Here is a 21553-nt window from a genome sequence, read left to right as displayed (position 1 = left end):
CTCCATTCCAAATATTCCTGAAAACTTCCACCGTGCATCTCCCTTAAACATTCCCCATCTCACCTTAAACCTGAGCCTCCTTGTAATTGACATTTCCACCCTGGGGAAAGCGCTCTGACTATCCAGCCTGTTTATGCCTGTCATAATTGTGTAGACTTCTCTCAGGTCTCCCGTCAGCCTCGCTTTTACAATGAAAACAATTATGGTTTATTCAAACCCTCTTTGTAGCCAACGCCTTCGAGGACAATTAACATCCTGGTGAACCTTCTTTGCATTCTCTCAAAAACTTCCACGGCCTTTTTTGGTTGTAAGATGACCAGCAATGTGTGCAATATTCCAAATGCGACCTAACCAAGGTTTATTAGATCTGCAACGTGACTTAGTGACTCCTTTATTCAGGGCCGATAAAGGCAAATATGCCATACGCCTTCTTAATCACCTTGGCCACCTGTGTTGCCACTTCTATGGCATTGTGGACCTGCACACCCAGATTCCCCTGTATGTTAACTTTCCTAAGGGTTCTGACATTTACAATATAATTCACACCAAAATGTGTACCGCCAAAATGCATCATCTTGCATTTTTCGGGATTGAGCTTTATCTGCAATTTTAGTGCCCAATCTCTTTATATCTTGTTGTATCCTCTGACAATCCCTGTAACTGTCAGCAACTCTGCCAATCTTCATGTCACCCACAAACCTATTAATCAGAGCCCTCATATTTTCCTTCAGATCATTTATGTATACAGCAAACAACAGAGGTCCCAGCACTGATCCCTGAGGAGCACCACTAGCTGCAGATATCCGTCAGGAAAAACATGCTCCCATCACTGATCTCTGCCTTCCAAACTAAGCCAATTCTGTATCCATTTAACTTGCCCACCACAAATCGCATGTCTTTATAGTTTTTGTACTAGTCTGCTATGTGGGACCTTGTCATATGTCTTAGTAAAATTCAGATAAACTACACCCACAACCCTTGGCGCAGATCGACACAAATGGATACGATCTGGTGGCCATTACAGAGACGTGGCTGCAAGGTGACAGGGACTGGGAGATGAATGTACAGGGCTATCAAGTGTTTAGGAAGGATAGGCAGGAGGAAAGAGGGGGTGGCGTAGCTCTGCTGATTAAGGACAGCATCAAGGTGGTAGCAAGGGATGATATCGGAGCCAAAGAGCAGAAAGTGGAATCGTTGTGGGTGGAGATTAGGAACAGCAAAGGGAGGAAGACGCTGGTGGGTGTCGTCTATAGGCCCCCGAATAATGATCTGGAGGTGGGGCGGGCTGTTAACGCGCAAATAAGTGCGGCGTGCAGGAATGGGACGGCAGTAGTTATGGGGGATTTCAATCTGCATATTGATTGGTCGACCCATGTTGGACGAGGTGGGCTCGAGGAGGAGTTCTTGGAATGCTGCCGGGATAGTTTCCTGGAACAGTGTGTGTTGGAGCCGACGAGGGAGCGAGCTATCTTGGATCTGGTGCTATGTAATGAGGCGGGTAGAATTAGGGACCTTGAGGTGAAGGATCCTCTTGGAGAGAGTGATCATTGTATGGTGGAGTTTCTGTTGCAGGTGGAGGAGGAGAAAGTGGGTTCCCGGACACGTGTCCTTTGTTTGAACAGAGGGGAGTACGGTAGGATGAGAGAAGAATTGGCGAATGTGGACTGGGGGAGCGCGTTGGAAGGTAGGTCTGCTGAGGAGCAGTGGAGGATCTTTAAGGAGATCTTTCTTGGTGCTCAGCAGAAATTTATTCAGATGGTTAAAAAGGACAGTAGGACGAGAGGTAATAAGCCGTGGATAACGAAGGAGGTGAAGGAAAGTGTTAAATTAAAAGCGGAGGAATTTAGAGTAGCTAAGAGCAGTGGGCGAGAAGAGGATTGGGAAAGGTTTAAATGTCAACAAAGATTGACAAAAAAGTTGATAAAGGAGGGTAGAAGAAGCTATGAAGCTGGGCTAGCGCTTAATATAAAAAAGGATAGCAAGAGTTTTTATAAATATATAAAAAGGAAGAGGCTGGCTAGGGTGAATGTTGGTCCTTTAGCGGATGAGAAAGGGGAGCTAGTGGTAGGGGATGGGGATATGGCTAAGGTCTTGAATAACTTTTTTGTTTCTGTCTTCACGGAGGAGGACGTGAATAATTTGCCGGGTGTTAGCGATGGAAAGGTGGTAGGACTGGAGGGTCTTAATGACATTACTGTTACTAGAGAGGTGGTGCGCGACAGACTGGAGGGGCTGATTGTGGACAAGTCCCCAGGACCGGATGGAATGCATCCGAGGGTTCTGAAAGAAATGGCGGAGGTGATAGTGGATGCCTTGGTGGTTATTTTCCAGACGTCGCTGGATTCCGGGGAAGTGCCGGAGGATTGGAAAACGGCTAATGTTACGCCGTTGTTTAAGAAGGGTGCCAGGCAAAAGGCGGGGAATTACAGGCCGGTTAGTTTAACGTCTGTGGTAGGTAAAATGTTAGAATCCGTCATTAAGGAGGAAATTGCGAGGCATCTTGAAGGGAATTGCTTGATAGGGCAGACGCAACACGGTTTCATTAAAGGGAAGTCGTGTCTGACAAATTTACTGGAGTTCTATGAGGATGTGTCTAGGGCGGTGGATAGAGGAGAGCAGGTGGATGTGGTCTTTCTGGATTTTCAGAAGGCGTTTGATAAGGTACCTCACAAGAGGTTACTGCAGAAGGTCAGAGGACATGGAGTTGGGGGTAGGGTGTTAGCGTGGATAGAGGATTGGTTGTCAAATAGGAGGCAGAGAGTGGGGGTCAATGGGTGCTATTCGGATTGGCGGTTGGTGACTAGTGGGGTGCCCCAGGGGTCGGTGCTGGGGCCTCAGCTATTTACCATTTATATAGATGATCTGGAGGAGGGAACCGAGTGTAGGGTGTCGAAATTTGCTGATGACACCAAGATTGGGGGAAAGGCAAATTGTGCGGAGGGTGTGGAGAGTCTGCAGAAGGATCTAGATAGGCTGGGCGAATGGGCCAGGAAATGGCAAATGGAATTTAATGTTGGCAAGTGTGAGGTGGTCCACTTTGGTAGGAAGAATGGTAGGAAGGACTATTACTTACGTGGCGAAAAACTGCAGCAGGCGACGGTGCAGAAGGACCTCGGGGTCCTTGTGCATGAGTCGCAAAAACCCAGCCTGCAGGTGCAGCAGGTGGTCAGGAAGGCGAATGGGATGCTGGCCTTCATAGCGAGGGGGATTGAATATAAAAGTAGGGAGGTCTTGCTGCAGCTGTATAGGGCATTGGTGAGGCCGCAGCTGGAGTACTGTGTGCAGTTTTGGGCGCCGCACCTGCGCAAGGATATTTTGGCCTTGGAGGGAGTGCAGAGGAGGTTTACTAGGCTGATACCGGAGTTGAGGGGGTTGAGCTATGAGGAGAGGCTGAATAAACTAGGCTTGTACTCGTTAGAGTTTAGAAGAATGAGGGGAGATCTCATTGAGACGTATAAGATGATGAATGGGATGGATAGGATAGAGGTGGAAAGACTCTTCCCGCTCAAAAAAGACAGTAGGACTAGGGGGCACAGCCTCAAGATAAAGGGGGGGCGGTTCAGAACGGAGTTGAGGAGGAACTTCTTCACTCAAAGGGTGGTGAATCTCTGGAATTCTCTGCCCGTTGAAGTGGTGGAGGCTGCCTCGCTAAATATTTTTAAGACGCGGGTTGATGGGTTTTTGATAAGAGAGGGGATTAAGGGTTATGGGGAGAGGGCGGGAAAGTGGAACTGAGCCACGACAGATCAGCCATGATCTTATTGAATGGCGGGGCAGGCTCGAAGGGCCAGATGGCCTACTCCTGCTCCTATTTCTTATGTTCTTATGTTCTTATGTTCTTATTAATTATCTTGGTCACCTCTTCAAAAAATTCAATCAAATTGGTAAGACATGACCTTCCCACACAGAATCATGTTGCCTGTCACTTGCTGGTACATTTTCTTGCTAATGCTCATGTCTGTCCCTCAGTGTCTTCTGCAAAATCTGTCCCACGTCAGGCAGAGTGACTTATATCTTCCTGTAAGAAGTCTCACCAAAAGCAGGTTAAATTCCAGCAGGTTTATTTGGTATCACGAGCTTTCAGAGTGCTGCTCCTTCATAAGGTAGTGGAGTGGAGTGGAATCCATTCATTTGATGAAGGAGCTGCACTCCGAATGCTCATGATACAAAATAAACCTGTTAGACTTTAACCTGGTGTTGTGAGACCTCTTATTTTGCCTGCCTCAGTTCAACACCACCATCCACACATCATATTTTTAATTTCCCCTGGATCACCCCTGATTCATTTCTCAGACAACGGAAAAACATGTTTGATTTCATCGGTCAGGGCATTGAGTATAAAACTTGGCTGGTCATGCTGCAGCTGTACAGAACCTGAGGCCTCATTTGGAAGTGTGTGTACAATTCTGGTTGCTGCACTACTAGAAGGATATGGCTGCTTTGGAGAGGGTACAGAACGTTACCGAGTCTGGAGGATATTAGCTATGGGGATGGTAAACTCGGTTAGTCCTCACTGGAATGGCAGAGGTTGAGGGGCGATCTGATAGAGGTTTAAGATATGATGAGTGTGATGGACCGAGTGGATAGTCAGACCTTCCTTCCCAGGGTAGAAAAGTCATGTGCTATGGGATATAAGTTTAAAGTACATGGGGAAAAGTCTAGCGGAGATCCATGAGGCAAGTTTCTTTTTACACAGAGGGTAGTAAATGTCAGGAACGCGCTGTCTGGAGAGGTGATGGAAGCAGGTACAATAGCACATTTAAGTGGCACCAAGGTGAATTCATGAACAGAATGGGAAAGAAAGGAAGCAGACTACAGAAGTGCATAGAGTTTTAGTTTAGACATCATGATCTGCACAGGTTGGGGAGGGCGAAGGGCCCATTCCTTTGCTGTACGTTTCTTCTCCTTTTCCCTTACGAAGGACAGAACAGGCTCGAAGGGCCAAAAGGCCTCCTCCTGTTCCTATTTTCTGTTTTTCCATGGGAAGATAATGCTTCCTAATGGGTCAACTCTCAGAGGACAACAATGCTTCAATCATCAATGACAAGTGGGGATATTTACAGTGCAAGTATCATAATTCTCCATCCAGGAGGGCCCTTAAGCCTGGACTCAAGCCCTGGTCCAAAGGTTAAGTGCAGAAGCCCTGGTGCAAAAGTCAAAGGCAAAGGATCTTGAGTTTGGCCAGGATGAATATGATAAGTTTCACTTCAGGTATGATTCACCAACCAACCACAGAGTTTTATCAAACTAAATTTATTAAGAATATATTTGGCATGTATAGACAGAAAATTAGCAATACCTTTTATCAATTACAAACAAAAACAACAGAAAGAAAACAACCGTAATGGTGAATTAAGTCTTCATTGAATATTAAACCTGATCCAATAAACCAAAACCTTTCATTGTCAAAACCTTTTTTCACAGGCTTCGCACAGAACATAAGAACATAAGAACATAAGAAATAGGAGCAGGAGTAGGCCATCTAGCCCTTCGAGCCTGCCCCGCCATTCAATAAGATCATGGCTGATCTGTCGTGGCTCAGTTCCACTTTCCGGCCCTCTCCCCATAACCCTTAATCCCCTCTCTCATCAAAAACCCATCAACCCGCTTCTTAAAAATATTTAGCGAGGCAGCCTCCACCACTTCAACGGGCAGAGAATTCCAGAGATTCACCACCCTTTGAGTGAAGAAGTTCCTCCTCAACTCCGTTCTAAACCGCCTCCCCTTTATCTCGAGGCTGTGCCCCCTGGTCCTACTGTCTTTTTTGAGCGGGAAGAGTCTCTCCACCTCTATCCTATCCATCCCATTCATCATCTTATACGTCTCAATGAGATCTCCCCTCATTCTTCTAAACTCTAACGAGTACAAGCCTAGTTTATTCAGCCTCTCCTCATAGCTCAACCCCCTCAACTCCGGTATCAGCCTAGTAAACCTCCTCTGCACTCCCTCCAAGGCCAAAATATCCTTGCGCAGGTGCGGCGCCCAAAACTGCACACAGTACTCCAGCTGCGGCCTCACCAATGCCCTATACAGCTGCAGCAAGACTCCCTACTTGTATATTCAATCCCCCTCGCTATGAAGGCCAGCATCCCATTCGCCTTCCTGACCACCTGCTGCACCTGCAAGCTGGGTTTTTGCGACTCATGCACAAGGACCCCGAGGTCCCTCTGCACCGTCGCCTGCTGCAGTTTTTCGCCACGTAAGTAATAGTCCTTCCTACCATTATTCCTACCAAAGTGGACCACCTCACACTTGCCAACATTAAATTCCATTTGCCATTTCCTGGCCCATTCGCCCAGCCTATCTAGATCCTTCTGTAGACTCTCCACACCCTCCGCACAATTTGCCTTTCCCCCAATCTTGGTGTCATCAGCAAATTTCGACACTCTACACTCGGTTCCCTCCTCCACAGCATAGATTAAAATCTCACTTGAATGGAATTGCTTTGTTTTGAGACCTACACTTTCCTTCTGGAAGGTGAAACGTTGCCTTGATGTGGAGAATGCGGTGATGGACGGGGGGGTGGGCACTGTTAGATATCTCACAACACCAGGTTAAAATCCAACAGGTTCATTTGGAATCACGAGCTTTTAGACCGCTGCTCCTTCGTCACTCACCTGATGAAATAGTATCTCTGAGGATGCTCGGGATTCCCAATAAACCTGAGACTTTTTACTGAGATAATCATATAGAGACTTTCTGTATAAAGCAGGAAGGCAGAGACTTCAGCTTCTTTCTTGTTTGATGCCCCTGCTAAAACTAAAAACTAAATTACAGGCTCAGAATTCTTAAAATTAAACGTCAAATTCACTGGGGGAAAAAATGTCCAAAAACAGTTCTTTTCTCCTAACATAGGATTGTAAAACAAACCCCAGAGTAAGCACAAAACAACCCAATTTACCACTTAAGTATTAATGACAATGGAAACATTCTGCTTGGGCTTCTCTGGCTTAGCCCAGGACTGGAAACTCCCACCTGAGGTTTGCATGGTTGATGTCCCGTCGACTACAATACCCGTGATAGGAGGGATGGGAAAACTCCCCCCATGTCACTGTATAATGTATTTAAACCCTTCATGAGGTTGAACACCTCGATCAACTCTCCTAATATTCTACTCTGCTCTCTGGAGACCAAAATCAGCTTCTCCAATCTAACCAGGTTACCCCCCTGAACAATTCTAGTAAATCTCCTCTGTACCCTCACCAAAGTCTGTCCAACCTTCACAAAGTGTGGACACAGTATTCCATGTGGGATCAAAGTAGACTTTTATTGTTTTTTTTTCCCATAATTTCATTTTGAACAGATTTATTATTGTCACATGTATTAGCATACAGTGAAAAATATTTATGCTTTTTCAGACAAACTGTGCCGTTCATAGGGAAGGAAAGGATGGCATGCAGAATGCAAAATTATATTTACAGAGAGCTGACGTTTCGAGTTCTGATGATAATTTGTCAAAGCTGATTGGTTTCAGATTCCAGAACACACAGTAATGTGCTTTTATATGGGGAGTGCAGAATGTAGTGTTATAGAACATAAAAAACATAGAACATAGAACATTACAGCGCAGAACAGGCCCTTCGGCCCACGATGTTGCGCCGACCAGTTACAAAAACAATGACCCACTAGCCTATACCAATCCCTTTTCGTCCATAAACCTATCCAGAGATCTCTTAAACGCCCCCAAACTAGACGCATTTACAACTGCAGCAGGCAGGGCATTCCAATCCCTCACCACCCATTGGGTAAAGAACCTACCCCTGACATCCGTCCTGTAGCTACCCCCCCTTAATTTAAAGCCATGCCCCCTCGTGCTAGCTTTCTCCATCCGAGGAAAAAGGCTATCACTATCCACCCTATCTAAACCTCTAATCATCTTATATGTTTCTATAAGATCCCCTCTTAGCCGCCTTCTTTCCAATGAAAACAACCCTAAATCCCTCAGTCTCTCCTCATAGGACCTCCCCACCATACCAGGCAACATCCTAGTAAACCTCCTCTGCACCCTCTCCAACGCCTCCACATCCTTCTTGTAATGCGGGGACCAGAACTGCACACAGTACTCCAAGTGCGGCCGCACCAGAGTAGTGTACAGTTGCAACATGACGCTGCGACTCCTAAATTCAATCCCCCTACCAATAAACGCCAAGACACCGTACGCCTTCTTAACAACCTTATCTACTTGATTCCCAACTTTCAGGGATCTATGTACACATACACCTAGATCCCTCTGTTCATCCACACTATTCAAAGTCCTCCCGTTAGCCCTATACTCGACACATCTGTTGCTCCTACCAAAGTGAATTACCTCACACTTCTCCGCATTAAATTCCATCCGCCACCTCGCGGCCCAGCTCTGCAACCTATCTAAGTCTCCCTGCAGACTATGACACCTTTCCTCACAATCTACCACACCTCCGACTTTGGTGTCATCAGCAAATTTACTAATCCACCCAACTATACCCTCATCCAGATCATTAATAAAAATTACAAACAACAGTGGCCCCAAAACAGATCCCTGAGGCACACCACTCGTAGCCGAACTCCATGATGAATATTTACCATCAACCACCACCCTCTGTCTCCTATCTGATAGCCAATTCCTGATCCAACTTCCTAGATTACCCACAATCCCATACATCTGCATTTTCTGCAGAAGCCTACCATGGTGAACCTTATCGAACGCCTTACTAAAATCCATATATACCACGTCAACTGCCTTGCCCCCATCCACCTCTTTGGTCACCTTCTCAAAAAACTCAATAAGGTTAGTAAGGCACGACCTACCCGCTACAAAACCATGCTGACTATTTCTAATCAATTCATTACACTCCAAATAACTATAAATCCTATCCCTAATAATTTTTTCTAAAACCTTGCCCACAACAGAAGTAAGACTCACCGGTCTATAATTCCCGGGGAAGTCTCTGTTCCCCTTCTTAAACAATGGGACAACATTCGCTATCCTCCAATCCTCCGGGACTACACCAGAGACCAATGACGACCTGAAGATCAGAGCCAGAGGCTCTGCAATCACCTCTCTAGCCTCCCAGAGAATCCTAGGGTAGATCCCATCCGGACCAGGGGACTTATCTATTTTCAGCCCCTCAAGAATTTCCAGCACATCCCCCTTATCAACTGCAATACTGTCTATTTTACACCCCTGCAACCCAGTGTCCTCCTCAGCTATATTCATGTCCCCCTGTGTGAACACCGAAGAGAAATATTGGTTCAATACTTCTCCAATCTCCTCCGGTTCCACACACAACTTCCCCCTGCTGTCTGTAACTGGCCCTAATCTTGCCCTGACCAACCTTCTGTTCTTGAGATACCTATAGAACGCCTTAGGATTCTCCTTAATCCTATCAGCCAAAGTCTTCTCATGTCCTCTTTTAGCCCTTCTCAACTCACTCTTCAACTCCCTCCTAGCCAATCTAAAGCTTTCTAGTGCACTATCTGAGCCCTCCAATAAATATATAATAAATAAATAATTATAGTCATAGCTAGGAGGTAGAGAAAGACCAACATAATATATGGCCAGACCATGATGTTCTTGGGTCGGTTGGTGCATGGCCCCAGGCTTTTGTATCTTTTCCCTGATGGAGGAAGGTAGAAGAGAGTATGTCCGCTGTGGTTGGGGTCCTTGATTATGCTGGCTGCTTTTCTGAAGCAGCGGGAATTGTAGACAAGATCAATGTCTGGGAGGTTGGATTGTGTGATGGACTTTTGCAGTTACCTCCGGCCTTGGACAGCAGGGGCCATACCAAGTTGTGATAAAAAGAGAAAGAATGCTTTTCATTTTACATCTGTAAAAGTTGGTGAGTGTGGTAGCGGACATACCAAATTTCCCTAACCTCCTGAGAAAGTAGAGGTGTTGGTGGGCTTTCTTAATAATATTGTCAGCGTGGAGGGTCCAGGACAGGTTTTTCTGATCTGGACACCTGTAAAATTGAGGCTGTCTTGTACTGTGTACACACATACATATTACAAGCAGGAGTCGTTGTACTGTGTACACACATACATATTACAAGCAGGAGTTGTTGTACTGTGTACACACATATATATTACAAGCAGGAGTCGTTGTACTGTGTACAAACATACATATTACAAGCAGGAGTCATTGTACTGTGTACACACGTACATATTACAAGCAGGAGTCATTGTACTGTGTACACACATACATATTACAAGCAGGAGTCGTTGTACTGTGTACACACATACATATTACAAGGAGGAGTCATTGTACTGTGTACACACATACATATTACAAGGAGGAGTCATTGTACTGTGTACACACATACATATTACAAGCAGGAGTCGTTGTACTGTGTACACACATACATATTACAAGCAGGAGTCGACCAATCAGCCCATCAAGCCTGCTCTGCTATTCAAAATGTTCACGATCTGATTGTAAAGTCAATCCCATATTCTTGCAAACCCCTGATAATATTCACACCGCCTGCGTAAAAATATTCAAAGCCTCTGCTCCCACCGATTTTAAGGGGTAACCAACCAAGTAGGAGAGGGCAGTGTAGCTGACGCTGGACTTTAGCAAGACCTTTGAAAAGGTACCACGCAGTGGGTTGTTGCATAAGGTTAAATCTCACAGAATCCAGAGTGAGGTAGTAATTCGGATACCAAATTAGCTTGATGACAGAAGAGAGCGGGTGATTATAGTGGATTGTTTTTCAGTCTGGTGGTCTGTAACTAGTGCTCTGGCTCAATGATCACTGCTGGTTCCACTGGAATTTAACATCGGTATGAATAATTTGGATGGAAATTTCGGAGCCGTGATTAGGGGGTTTCCCAATGACACCAAGATTGGTTGCTGAGTGGATAATGAAGGCAGATATCTGGGATTGCAACTGGATCTTCATCTATTCGGCCAGTCTGCTGATGAATGGCAGATGGAGTTGAATTTGGGTCAGTGTGATGTGATGGATTTGGTAGTTCGAATTGGGACAGTTAATGGTAGCGACTTGAGGAGAGTTATAGAATTAAGAGATATGAGGGTATGAGGACAAGTTGTGAGGCCCTCGTCAGTGGAAACAAAGTTCACTGAGGACACCAGGTAAGGTCGAGAGCAAAGTAATGTGCCATTTGGGCAGTATCCACTGAGCAATAACAGGGTGTGGGGCCTGATGTGGTGGGGTCTACAGGAGGGGGTCTGATGGTTACGGGGCCGATAGGCCGTGGCCTGCAGGGGGTGGGACCTGAAGGGACGGGGCTGACGGCAGCTTGGCCCTTGAGGAGTGGTCCGATCCCATAGGGATGATGGCCCAATGCCAATCTGTGTGTTATTGGTGGAGGGGGAGAAGGGATCTAGTCATTCTGTATACGATTGGTGGCATAGAGATGGCGACTCTCTATGATTTTTGGGGGCACAGGAGGTCCCGCTTTCAACCCACATGCGGTTGGTGATGTAAGTTGGTCCCTGTGACACTCTCACGTGTTTGCTGGACGGAGAGGGTCCCACTGTAACTCTGCACGCTGTCTGTGCGGTGGGGTGGTCCCCGCTGCCACACTGCACATGAGGGTGGTGGGTCCTACAGCAACCCTGTACACGATCAGTGCTGTAGGGAGTGGGCCTCGCGGCCTCTCTGTATACACAGTGGGGTAGGGAGGGGGTCTCGCTGCCTCTCTGTATACACAGTGGGGTAGGGAGGGGGTCTCGCTGCCTCTCTGTATACACAGTGGGGTAGGGAGGGGGTCTCGCTGCCTCTCTGTATACACAGTGGGGTAGGGAGGGGGTCTCGCTGCCTCTCTGTATACACAGTGGGGTAGGGAGGGGGTCTCGCTGTCTCTCTGTATACACAGTGGGGTAGGGAGGGGGTCTCGCTGTCTCTCTGTATACACAGTGGGGTAGGGAGGGGGTCTCGCTGCCTCTCTGTATACACAGTGGGGTAGGGAGGGGGTCTCGCTGTCTCTCTGTATACACAGTGGGGTAGGGAGGGGGTCTCGCTGTCTCACTGTATACACAGTGGGGTAGGGAGGGGGTCTCGCTGTCTCTCTGTATACACAGTGGGGTAGGGAGGGGGTCTCGCTGCCTCTCTGTATACACAGTGGGGTAGGGAGGGGGTCTCGCTGTCTCTCTGTATACACAGTGGGGTAGGGAGGGGGTCTCGCTGTCTCTCTGTATACACAGTGGGGTAGGGAGGGGGTCTCGCTGTCTCACTGTATACACAGTGGGGTAGGGACGGGGTCTCTCTGCCTGTCTGCATGTAATTGGTGTGGAGGAAGGGGGGTGATTGGTCCAGGCGGGGGTGGGACTATATTCGTTTGGGGGTTGATCACGAAGAGCTGCGGTCCCCGGACTCTCTGGGGGGAGCTGCTGTGTTGAAGCTATCTGCAGCAGCAGAGGGCTGATAGATGTCTCTCTCAGACCAGGCAGCTCACTGTTGGCTGCAGTTGCACATTTGCAACCACATAGGTTCGGTACATGGTCGGTATCACAGCCAGTGCTGTGTGAGCTACAAGTGATGGGGCCACTGCTGAGGGTGGTCTAACAGCCATCGAACTTTAACAGCACAAAATGAGGCCCTTCGGCCCAATATGTCTGAACTGGTTATCAAACACCTATCCAATCGAATCCCATTTTCCAGAACTCGATCCGCAGCCTTGTCTGCTCTGGTGTTTGAGTTGCTGATCCAGATGCCTCTTGTGATTGTTCCCGCTTCTACCGTCCTTTCAGGCCCTGAGCTGCCGTTCCCAGCACCCTGTGGATGGAAACATCTTTCTGCAAATCTATACAAAAAATCTGCCTTTTACTTTAAATCCATGCCCCTCAGGTTATTGACACCTCTGCCAAAGGGAAAAGGTTTCTTCCTATCTCTGTGCCACATAATTTTGTACGTATCACTCAATTCCCACCCCCATTTGAAAGCACTCCCACCACCACCCACAACACCCTCTTCCCCTCCAGCCGTCTCTGCTCTAAATTAAACCCCCCCCAGTCTAACCAGCCTCTCCTCATAGCTGGAACTCTCCAGCCCAGGCTGCATCCTGCTGAATCTCCTCTCCACCGTCTCCAATGCAATTCCATCCTTCATCCTTTTTTCTCTGATGGAACAAGGTGGAAGAGTTTATATCCGTCGTGAATGTGTACTTAATTAAGCTGGCTGCTTTTCCAAGGCATCATTTCCCTACTGTGGATATGGTGATGATGGTGTCTTGGGCCTGATCTTGGATGTCTCCAGGGCACCTTATAGGATGGCCCTATGGCACAGTAGTTAGTACTGCTGCCTCACTGAATCAGAGACACCAGTTCAATCACCGGGATTCCATCATCACCAGTGAAGCTTTTTATTTTACTTTGAAACCAGCTCCTTTCTCACACATTGCCTGCTGGGATTTCTCCTCTTACAAGAACATGTCGTGTTTCTCTGGGAATGATCCATTTTGAGCAAGTCCAGTTTCTCGCAGCTCTCCAGTGGCCACGTTGAGCCGAGTAACTTCAGTCTCGATCACAGCAGTGTTGTGGACATCACCAACTTGCTTAAGATTCTTGATAAGGCCAGGACACATGGTGCTGATATTTTAGTTTGAGATGTGAAAGCCTGATTTGATTTGATTTATTTTTGTCAGTTGTATTAGTATACAGTGAAAAGTATTGTATCCTGAGTACTATACAGACAAAACACATTATACACAGAGAAAAAGAGAGTGCAGAATGTGATGTTGAGTCATAGTTAGGGTGAAGAGAAAGATCAACTTAATGCCAGGTAGGTCCATTCAAACGTCTGCTGGCAGCAAGAAGAAGCTGTTCTTGGGTTATCAGCATGGTGGCACAATGGTTAGCATTACTGTCTCACAGGGACATGAGATCGATTCCCGTCTTTGATGACTGTCTGTGTGGAATTTGCACATTCTCCCAGTGCCTGTGTGGGTTTCCGCCAGTTGCTCTGGTTTCCACTCAGAGTTCAAAGATGCACTCATTTGGTTGATTGGCCATGTTAAATCGCCCATTCGGGTCCCGGGATATATATGTTAGAAGCAGTGGTGGGGTATGTATGCAGGACTTCGGGGATAGTGGATGGCTGGGATTGTTGTCAGTGCAAATTTGATGGGTCAGATGGCCTCCTTTTTCATTGTCGTGTTTCTATGATTCTATGAGCCTGTTGGTACATGTCCTCAGATTTAGTATTTTTTCTCCGATGGAACAAGGTAGAAGAGTTTATGTCCGTCGTGAATGTGTACTTAATTAGGCTGGCTGCTCTTCCAAGGCAGCAGGAAGTTTAACACTTTCAATTGGTGGGAGGATGGTTTAGTGATGGACTGGGCTTCATTCGCAAAGCTTTGAATTTTCATGCAGTCTTGGACAGAGCAGGAGAAATACCAAACTGTGATACAACCAGAAAGGATGGTTTCTACTCTGCATCTGGGAAAGTTGGTGAGAATCACAGCTGACATTCCAAATATCTTTAGACCTCTGAGAAAGTAGAGTCGTTGGAGTGCTTTTGAACTACAGGATCACCATGGAAGGAGCAGGACAGGTTGTTGGTGATTTGGACATCGAGAAGCTTAAAGCTTGAAACTTCACCCCATTGTTGTAGACAGGGGTATGTTCTCCATGCTGCTTCTTGAAGTCAATGACTATCTCCTTTACTTTGGCATTGAGGAAGTTATTAATGCTGTTGTGTGAGCTCGTCAGGTTCTCTGTCTCTTCCCTGTTCTCGGTCTCATCGTTCTTTGAGACCGACCCATTACGTGGTGTCATCAATAATTTTGGAAATTGAATTGGAGGGGAATTTGGCGCATCAGGAGTATGGTAAGGGACTGAGGACACAGCCTTGTGGAAAACCTCTGCAGAGAATGTTAGTGGAGGAGGTGTTGTTGACTGTCCTTATTTCTTGCTGTCTGTGGGTTAGGAAGTTCAGGGTCCAATTGCAGAGGGAGCAGCTGAACCCCGGGCCATGGATTTTGAACATGAGTTTTGTAGGAATAATAGAGTTAAAGGCTGAGCTGTCATCAATAAACATGAGTCTGTGTTCCAGGGTTCACTGTAGGGTCAGGGAGATGGTGTTTGTGGACCTGTTGCGGTGGTAGGTGACCTGTATTGGATCTGGGAATCCGGGAGGCCGGAATGGATTCATTCCACCCTTTTGATGCGTTTCATTGTATTGGATATCAGTGTCACTGGACGATAGTCATTAAGGCAGGTGCAGGGCTTATCCTTTGTACTGGCCTTGGTTTGAGTTTTTCTTGTCTGGTGCAGAGATTAGCAACCTTCCTGCTGAGAGAGAACTTACTGAGCTTCAATGTTCCAGTGGGACAGCAGCAAACTTACTGGGTACTCTGGACACTCGTTATTCACTGAACCCTGAAGCTTTCTCCCACTGTTAAAGTAACCCTGGTACTTGTGTTGTGTGATGTGGAGATGCTGGCGTTGGACTGGGATAAGCACAGTAAGAAGTCTCTCAACAACAGGATAAAGTCAACAGGTTTATTTGGCAGCAGGAGCTTTCGGAGCCCCCAGGCTCCTTCTTCAGGTGAGTGAGGATATGTGTTCACAAACAGGGCATAGAAACATACAAACTCAATTTACAAGATAACGGTTGGAATACGAGTCTTTACAGGTAATCAAGCCTTAAAAGTACAGACAATGTGAGTGGAGAGCGGGTTAAACACAGGGTAAAGAGATGTGTATTGCCCCAAGCCAGGAGAGTTAGTGAGATTTTCTAAGTCCTGGTGTTGCAGGTAGTGTGACATGAACCCAAGGACCCGATTGAGGCCATCCTCATGTTTGTGGAATTTGGCTATTTTGTGTTCTGTGTCAGTTGAGTGTGAATTACTGTTTCTTCCTGTGTTGTGCTAACGGTGGCCACAATGCTATAGTTTCCTCTCCTGGGTACAGTCCTGTGTAAACATTATACAGATTCTCAGCTGTCGAGGCACAGGATCTCTCTCTGCCAACTGTTATTATTACCCACAGGAAAGGGTGAAACCAGCAATGTTTGGTACCAGCTCTGCTGCAGGGATTGTCAGAGAGCTGTCTGAGAGACAACAGATGACTACAGGACTGCAGCCTCGATGTTCTGACGGTGTTTACTCCCTCAGCCTCCTTACCCTCCAAATCCCCAACAAGCTGAGGGGCTATTTACTTGTAGCTGAGTGAGGGACAATGCTGTGGGCTCCCCAGAATGTACACCAGATGTATACCAATTTGTTGCTACCATAGAGCAGCTTGGTGACAGTGTCCCTGTCTGTGTGCACCTCCTCCCCGTGTCTGGCTGGGTTTCCACTCGAGGCTCCTCTTTGCTCTCACACTGCAAAAGATGTACTGGATTAAAAAAATGTGATTTGATGTGTGTACATCATTTTTATATTTCAACCCATCCTCAATCGAAATAGTAACATCTTTCCCTGAATCGTGTCTGATTTTATTCTTCATTTCCCTTCCTGACAGTGAACATAATCACAATTGTGACCCTGGTGAGCAGAAACTGTGGTCTGTCCAACTGTGTGACTCGTTACCTGGTGGCCATGTCAGTGGGGGATCTGCTGGTCATTATCCTCGACCTGATATTGAGACACATTCCCATTGTTTATCGGGAACGGTTTGATTTCCTGCACTCGCTCCCCCTATGTAACATCCACGCCGTCCTGCTTTACGCAGCCACTGACTGTTCTGTCTGGTTCACCGTCACTTTCACCTTTGATCGATTTGTGGCCATTTGCTGCCCCAAGCTGAAAAGTAAATATTGCAGTGAGAAATCAGCGACTGTGGTTCTGGGAACAGTGACGGTGCTGAGCTGCTTAAAGAACATTTTCTGGTATTTTCTGTTTTCAAATGAATATTGGCTGGGGCAAAACCCCTGGTTTTGTAATGTCACATGGGATGTTCGGGAATCTCTGGTCTGGGGCATAATCGAATTCCTCCACTACATTCTCACCCCCTTTGTCCCATTTGTCCTGATTCTGCTACTCAATGCTTTCACCGTTAGACATATTTTAGTGAGCAGCAGAGCCCGCAGGAGACTCCGGGCTCACAGCAGTGCAGAGAACCCCAGAGACCCAGAGATGGAGAGTCGAAGGAAATCTATTGTTTTACTGTTTGTTATATCAGCCAATTTCATCATTTTATGGTTGGCATTGATGGTGTTTTCTATATGGATTCGGCTCTTTTATTTGGGCTATGAGTTGGGATGGTTAGATTATTTTGTTCTGGAATTGGGCTCCATGCTGCAACTCTTGAGTTGCTGCACAAACACAGCCATTTATGCTGTAACACAGACTCACTTCAGACAGCAGTTAAAAAATCTACTGAAATATCCCCTTACTTCAATTCTTCAAGCCATTTTGCCCAAGAAGTAATGACAAACATAAGACCCCTGACTCTTCCTATTGGACATTCAAACTGTAAATAACAAACATAAGAACATAAGAAATAGGAGCAGGAGTAGGCCATCTGGCCCTTCGAGCCTGCCTCGCCATTCAATAAGATCATGGCTGATCTGTCGTGGCTCAGTTCCACATTCCCGCCCTCTCCCCATAACCCTTAATCCCCTCGCTTATCAAAAACCCATCAACCCACGTCTTAAAAATATTTAGCGAGGCAGCCTCCACCACTTCAACGGGCAGAGAATTCCAGAGATTCACCACCCTTTGAGTGAAGAAATTCCTCCTCAACTCCGTTCTAAACCGCCCCCCCCTTTATCTTGAGGCTGTGTCCCCTAGTCCTACTGTCCTTTCTGAGCGGGAAGAGTCTCTCCACCTCTATCCTATCCATCCCATTCATCATCTTATACGTCTCAATGAGATCTCCCCTCATTCTTCTAAACTCTAACGAGTACAAGCCTAGTTTATTCAGCCTCTCCTCATAGCTCAACCCCCTCAACTCTGGCATCAGCCTAGTAAACCTCCTCTGTTACTCCCTCCAAGGCCAAAATATCCTTGCGTAAGTACAGCGCCCAAAACTGCACACAGTACTCCAGCTGCGGCCTCACCAATGCCCTATATAGCCGCAGCAAGACCTCCCTACTTTTATATTCAATCCCCCTCGCTAGCCTCACAGAGACAGAAAGAGTGACAGATAGAGAGAGAGGGCAGTGATCTAACAGTGTGATAGAGAGACAGAGATTGACAGAGAGAGAAGGGCACAAAGAGGTGGAGAGCGACAGAATCTGAAAGGGTTTCTGACAGATACAGGAAAAGAAAATCAGAGAGTCTGAGAGAGAGAGAGAGAGAGACAGAGAGTAAAGACAGAGCAGATAGAGATTCTCAAAGAGCGAGAGAGACAGGGGTAGAGGGTGGGAAAAATTGCAACGGAGATGGGCAGGGAATGAAAAAGGGAGAAAGGAAGAAAGATGGGAGGATGGAATAAGAGATGGATAGGGAGACTAAGTGGGAAAAGGAGATAGAAAAGTGGGCAAAGTGAAATAGAGGCAGAGATACAGAGACAGAGAATGGGAGTAAATGGAAAGAGTGAGACTGAACGAATACAATGGACACAAAATGATCAAAAGACAGAGCAATTTAGAGAGAGCAGGAGAGAGAGTGAGAGAGGGAGGAAGAAGTAATGGGATAGAGAGAGAGGGAAAGTGAGGTTAAGACAAAGGGGGTGAAGGAGAGTGAGACTGAGAGGCCACAGCTGAGGCAGAGGAAGAGGGTAGAAAGAGGGAGGCAGAGAGACAGAAGGAGACAGAGATAAGCATAGAGAGAGTGACAGAGACACAGAGGGAGAGAGACAGACAGACAGAGAGAGGAGCACAGAAAGAGACAGAGAGGAGCACAGAAAGAGACAGAGAGCCATACATAATTATTTTAACGATAACCATCAGGTGGACTTATTGGAATTTGAGCTCCCTGATTGAGTGAGTTAATCCTGTCCAATCCGGGAGCCCTGTAGTTGTATATAATCTGATGTGTCTAGGTTACCAGAACTCAGGGTGTGTACACTCAGTGTGTGGATGTGATGGACTGGTGGTTTTATCTCTAGACTATTAATACAGAAACTCAGCAAATGTTCTGGCCACCCGGGTTCTAATCCCATCACAGGAGACGGTGGAATTTGAATAAATATATCTGGAATTCAGAATCTGCTGGTGACCGTAAAACCATTGTCGATTTCCCAAAATAAAAACCCATCGGGTTCACCAATGTACCAAGGAAGTAAATGTGTCGTCATTATGGTCAGGCCTAATCGTGACTCCAGGGTCACAGCAATCTGCCCTCTGAACAAGGGCAACTAGGGATGGGTAATACATGCTGGGTGGTCAGTGACAGTCAGGTCCCAGGAATGAATACAAATATTTCATACTGGGGAATTTTAAACAAACGGTAAACTGCTTCTCACAGCTGGATAAATATCCAAACCCTTGGATCGAGGAGATAAACTCAAAGCTGGCAGGAAGATTCTTGTTTCTGATTATGAACTTATCCACGTTCACTTACACTAACAGCTCGATGAGGATTAGCAGAAACATTCAACAATTCATAATCAGAGAAAGTTTAACATTTATAAAGTATCAAAAGCTTCCATTGACAATGCAATAAAATTACTGTGAAAATCACCTTGTCACCAAACACTGGTGCCTTTTCAGCTACACTGAGGGAGGATTTAGCATGGCCAATGCACCTAACCAGCTCGTCTATCAGACTGTGGGAATAATCCGGAACAACCAGAGGAAACCCACACAGATACGGCGAGAAGAGAAACTAAGAAACAAAGAAAAATACAGCACAAGACCAGGCCTTTTAGTCCTCCAAGACTGCCCCGATCGTGTGTTCCCAACTAGACCATCTGTTTGTATCACTCCATTCCCAGTCTGTTCATGTGGCTATCTAGATAAGTCTTAAATGATCCAAGTGTGTCTGCCTCAACCATGTTGCTTTGTAGTTCATTGAAATATATCTCCCACATATCTGTATTGAACGTTACCCCCTTAACTTGAACTAGTGAACCCTTGTGATTTTCAATTCTGACCTGCGAAAAGGTTTCCAACTGTTCACCCTATTTATGCGCTTCATAGTTTTATAAAATTCTATTAGTTCGTCCTTCAACCTCCGTCTTTCCAGGGGGAACAACCCTAGTTTACTCAATCTCACCTCATAGCTAATACCCTCCATACCAGACAACATCCTGGTAAACCTTTTCTGCACTCTCCCCAAATGCAGTGTGGCGACCAGAACTGGACGCAGTCTTCCAAACGTGGTCTGCAACATTATATGCAACTTTTATACTCTATGCCACGACCAATAAAGGCAAGCATGCCAGATGCTTTCTTCACCACTTTTTCCACTTGTGCTGCCACCTTTTTGGATCTGTGGCCTTGCACACCCAGATCCCTCTGTGTGTCTACACTCCTGATGGCTCTGCCATTTATTGTATAGCTCCCCTGCATTAGATCTACCAAAATGTATCACTGTCGCATTTATCAGCAGAGGTCCCAGTACAGAGTCTGTGGAACACCACTAGTCACGGAGCTCCAATCGGAAAAATACCCCTGCACTGCTACCCTCTGTCTCCTATGGCCAAGCCAGTTCTGTAGCCATCTAGCTAATTCACCTTTGATCCATTGAGATTGAACCTTTTGCACCAGCCTGCCTCGTGGGACCTTGTCAAATGCTTTACTAAAATCCATGTAGATGACATCCACAGCCCTTCCTTCATCAATCATTTTCTCACCTCCTCAAAAAACTCAACCAAATTTGTGAGGCATGACCTCCCTCGCACAAAAAAACCACACTGTCTATCGCTAATGAGACTATTCCGTTCTAAATGTGTTCAGATCCTATCTCTAAAAATGTTCTCCAACAATTTCCCTATTACAGACATCAAGCTCACTGACCTATAATTACCCAGGTTATCCTCGCTAACCTTCTTAACTAGAGAGACCGCATTTACTATCCTCCAACCCTCTGGGAACTCACCTGTGTCCAATATGGAAAGAAAGATATTTGTTAGAGCCCCAGAAATTCCATGTCTCTCTCAGTAATTGAGAACAGATGCCATTTGGCACTGGGAATCTGTCTCCCTACATGCTTCCTAAAACGCCTAACACTTCCTCCCTTGTAATTGCAATTTGTTCTAACGGGTCTACAAGTCCCTCTGAGACATGACCAATAAACGTGTCTGTCTCCCTTGCGAATACTGATACAAAGTGTTCATTTCGGATCTCACCTACTTCCTTGGCTTTGAAGCATAATTCCCTCCTTTGTTCTCGAGAGGTTCTCTGACAACCCTCTTGTCCCGAATGTTTGTACCAAATGCTTTGGGATTCTCCTTAATCCTGTCTGCCATGGGTATTTTGTGACCCCCTTTTGCCCTTCTACATCCCTGTTTCAGTTCTTTTCTACTTTCTCTGTATTCCTCCAGTGCTTCACCTGTTTTTAGCTGCCTGTATGCCTCTTTTTCTCTTTTTTCATTGGACCCACAATTTTTCTGGTTATCCACAGCTCTAGAATGCTACCTTTCCTGTCTTTCCTTTTTACATGCACATGCCTGTCCTGAACTCCTGTCAACTGCTCCTTAAAATCCACATTCCAGATGTGGATTTACCCTCTAACAACCTCTCCCAATCAACAGCCACCAAATCCTGCCCAATCTGGC

This window comes from Carcharhinus amblyrhynchos, unplaced genomic scaffold (assembly GCF_965287045.1).
Source record: "Carcharhinus amblyrhynchos unplaced genomic scaffold, sCarAmb.v2.hapA scaffold_523, whole genome shotgun sequence".
Lineage (NCBI taxonomy): Eukaryota > Metazoa > Chordata > Chondrichthyes > Carcharhiniformes > Carcharhinidae > Carcharhinus > Carcharhinus amblyrhynchos.
The sequence above is the reverse complement of the archived record's forward strand: the minus strand, read 5'-3'. Positions refer to the sequence as shown.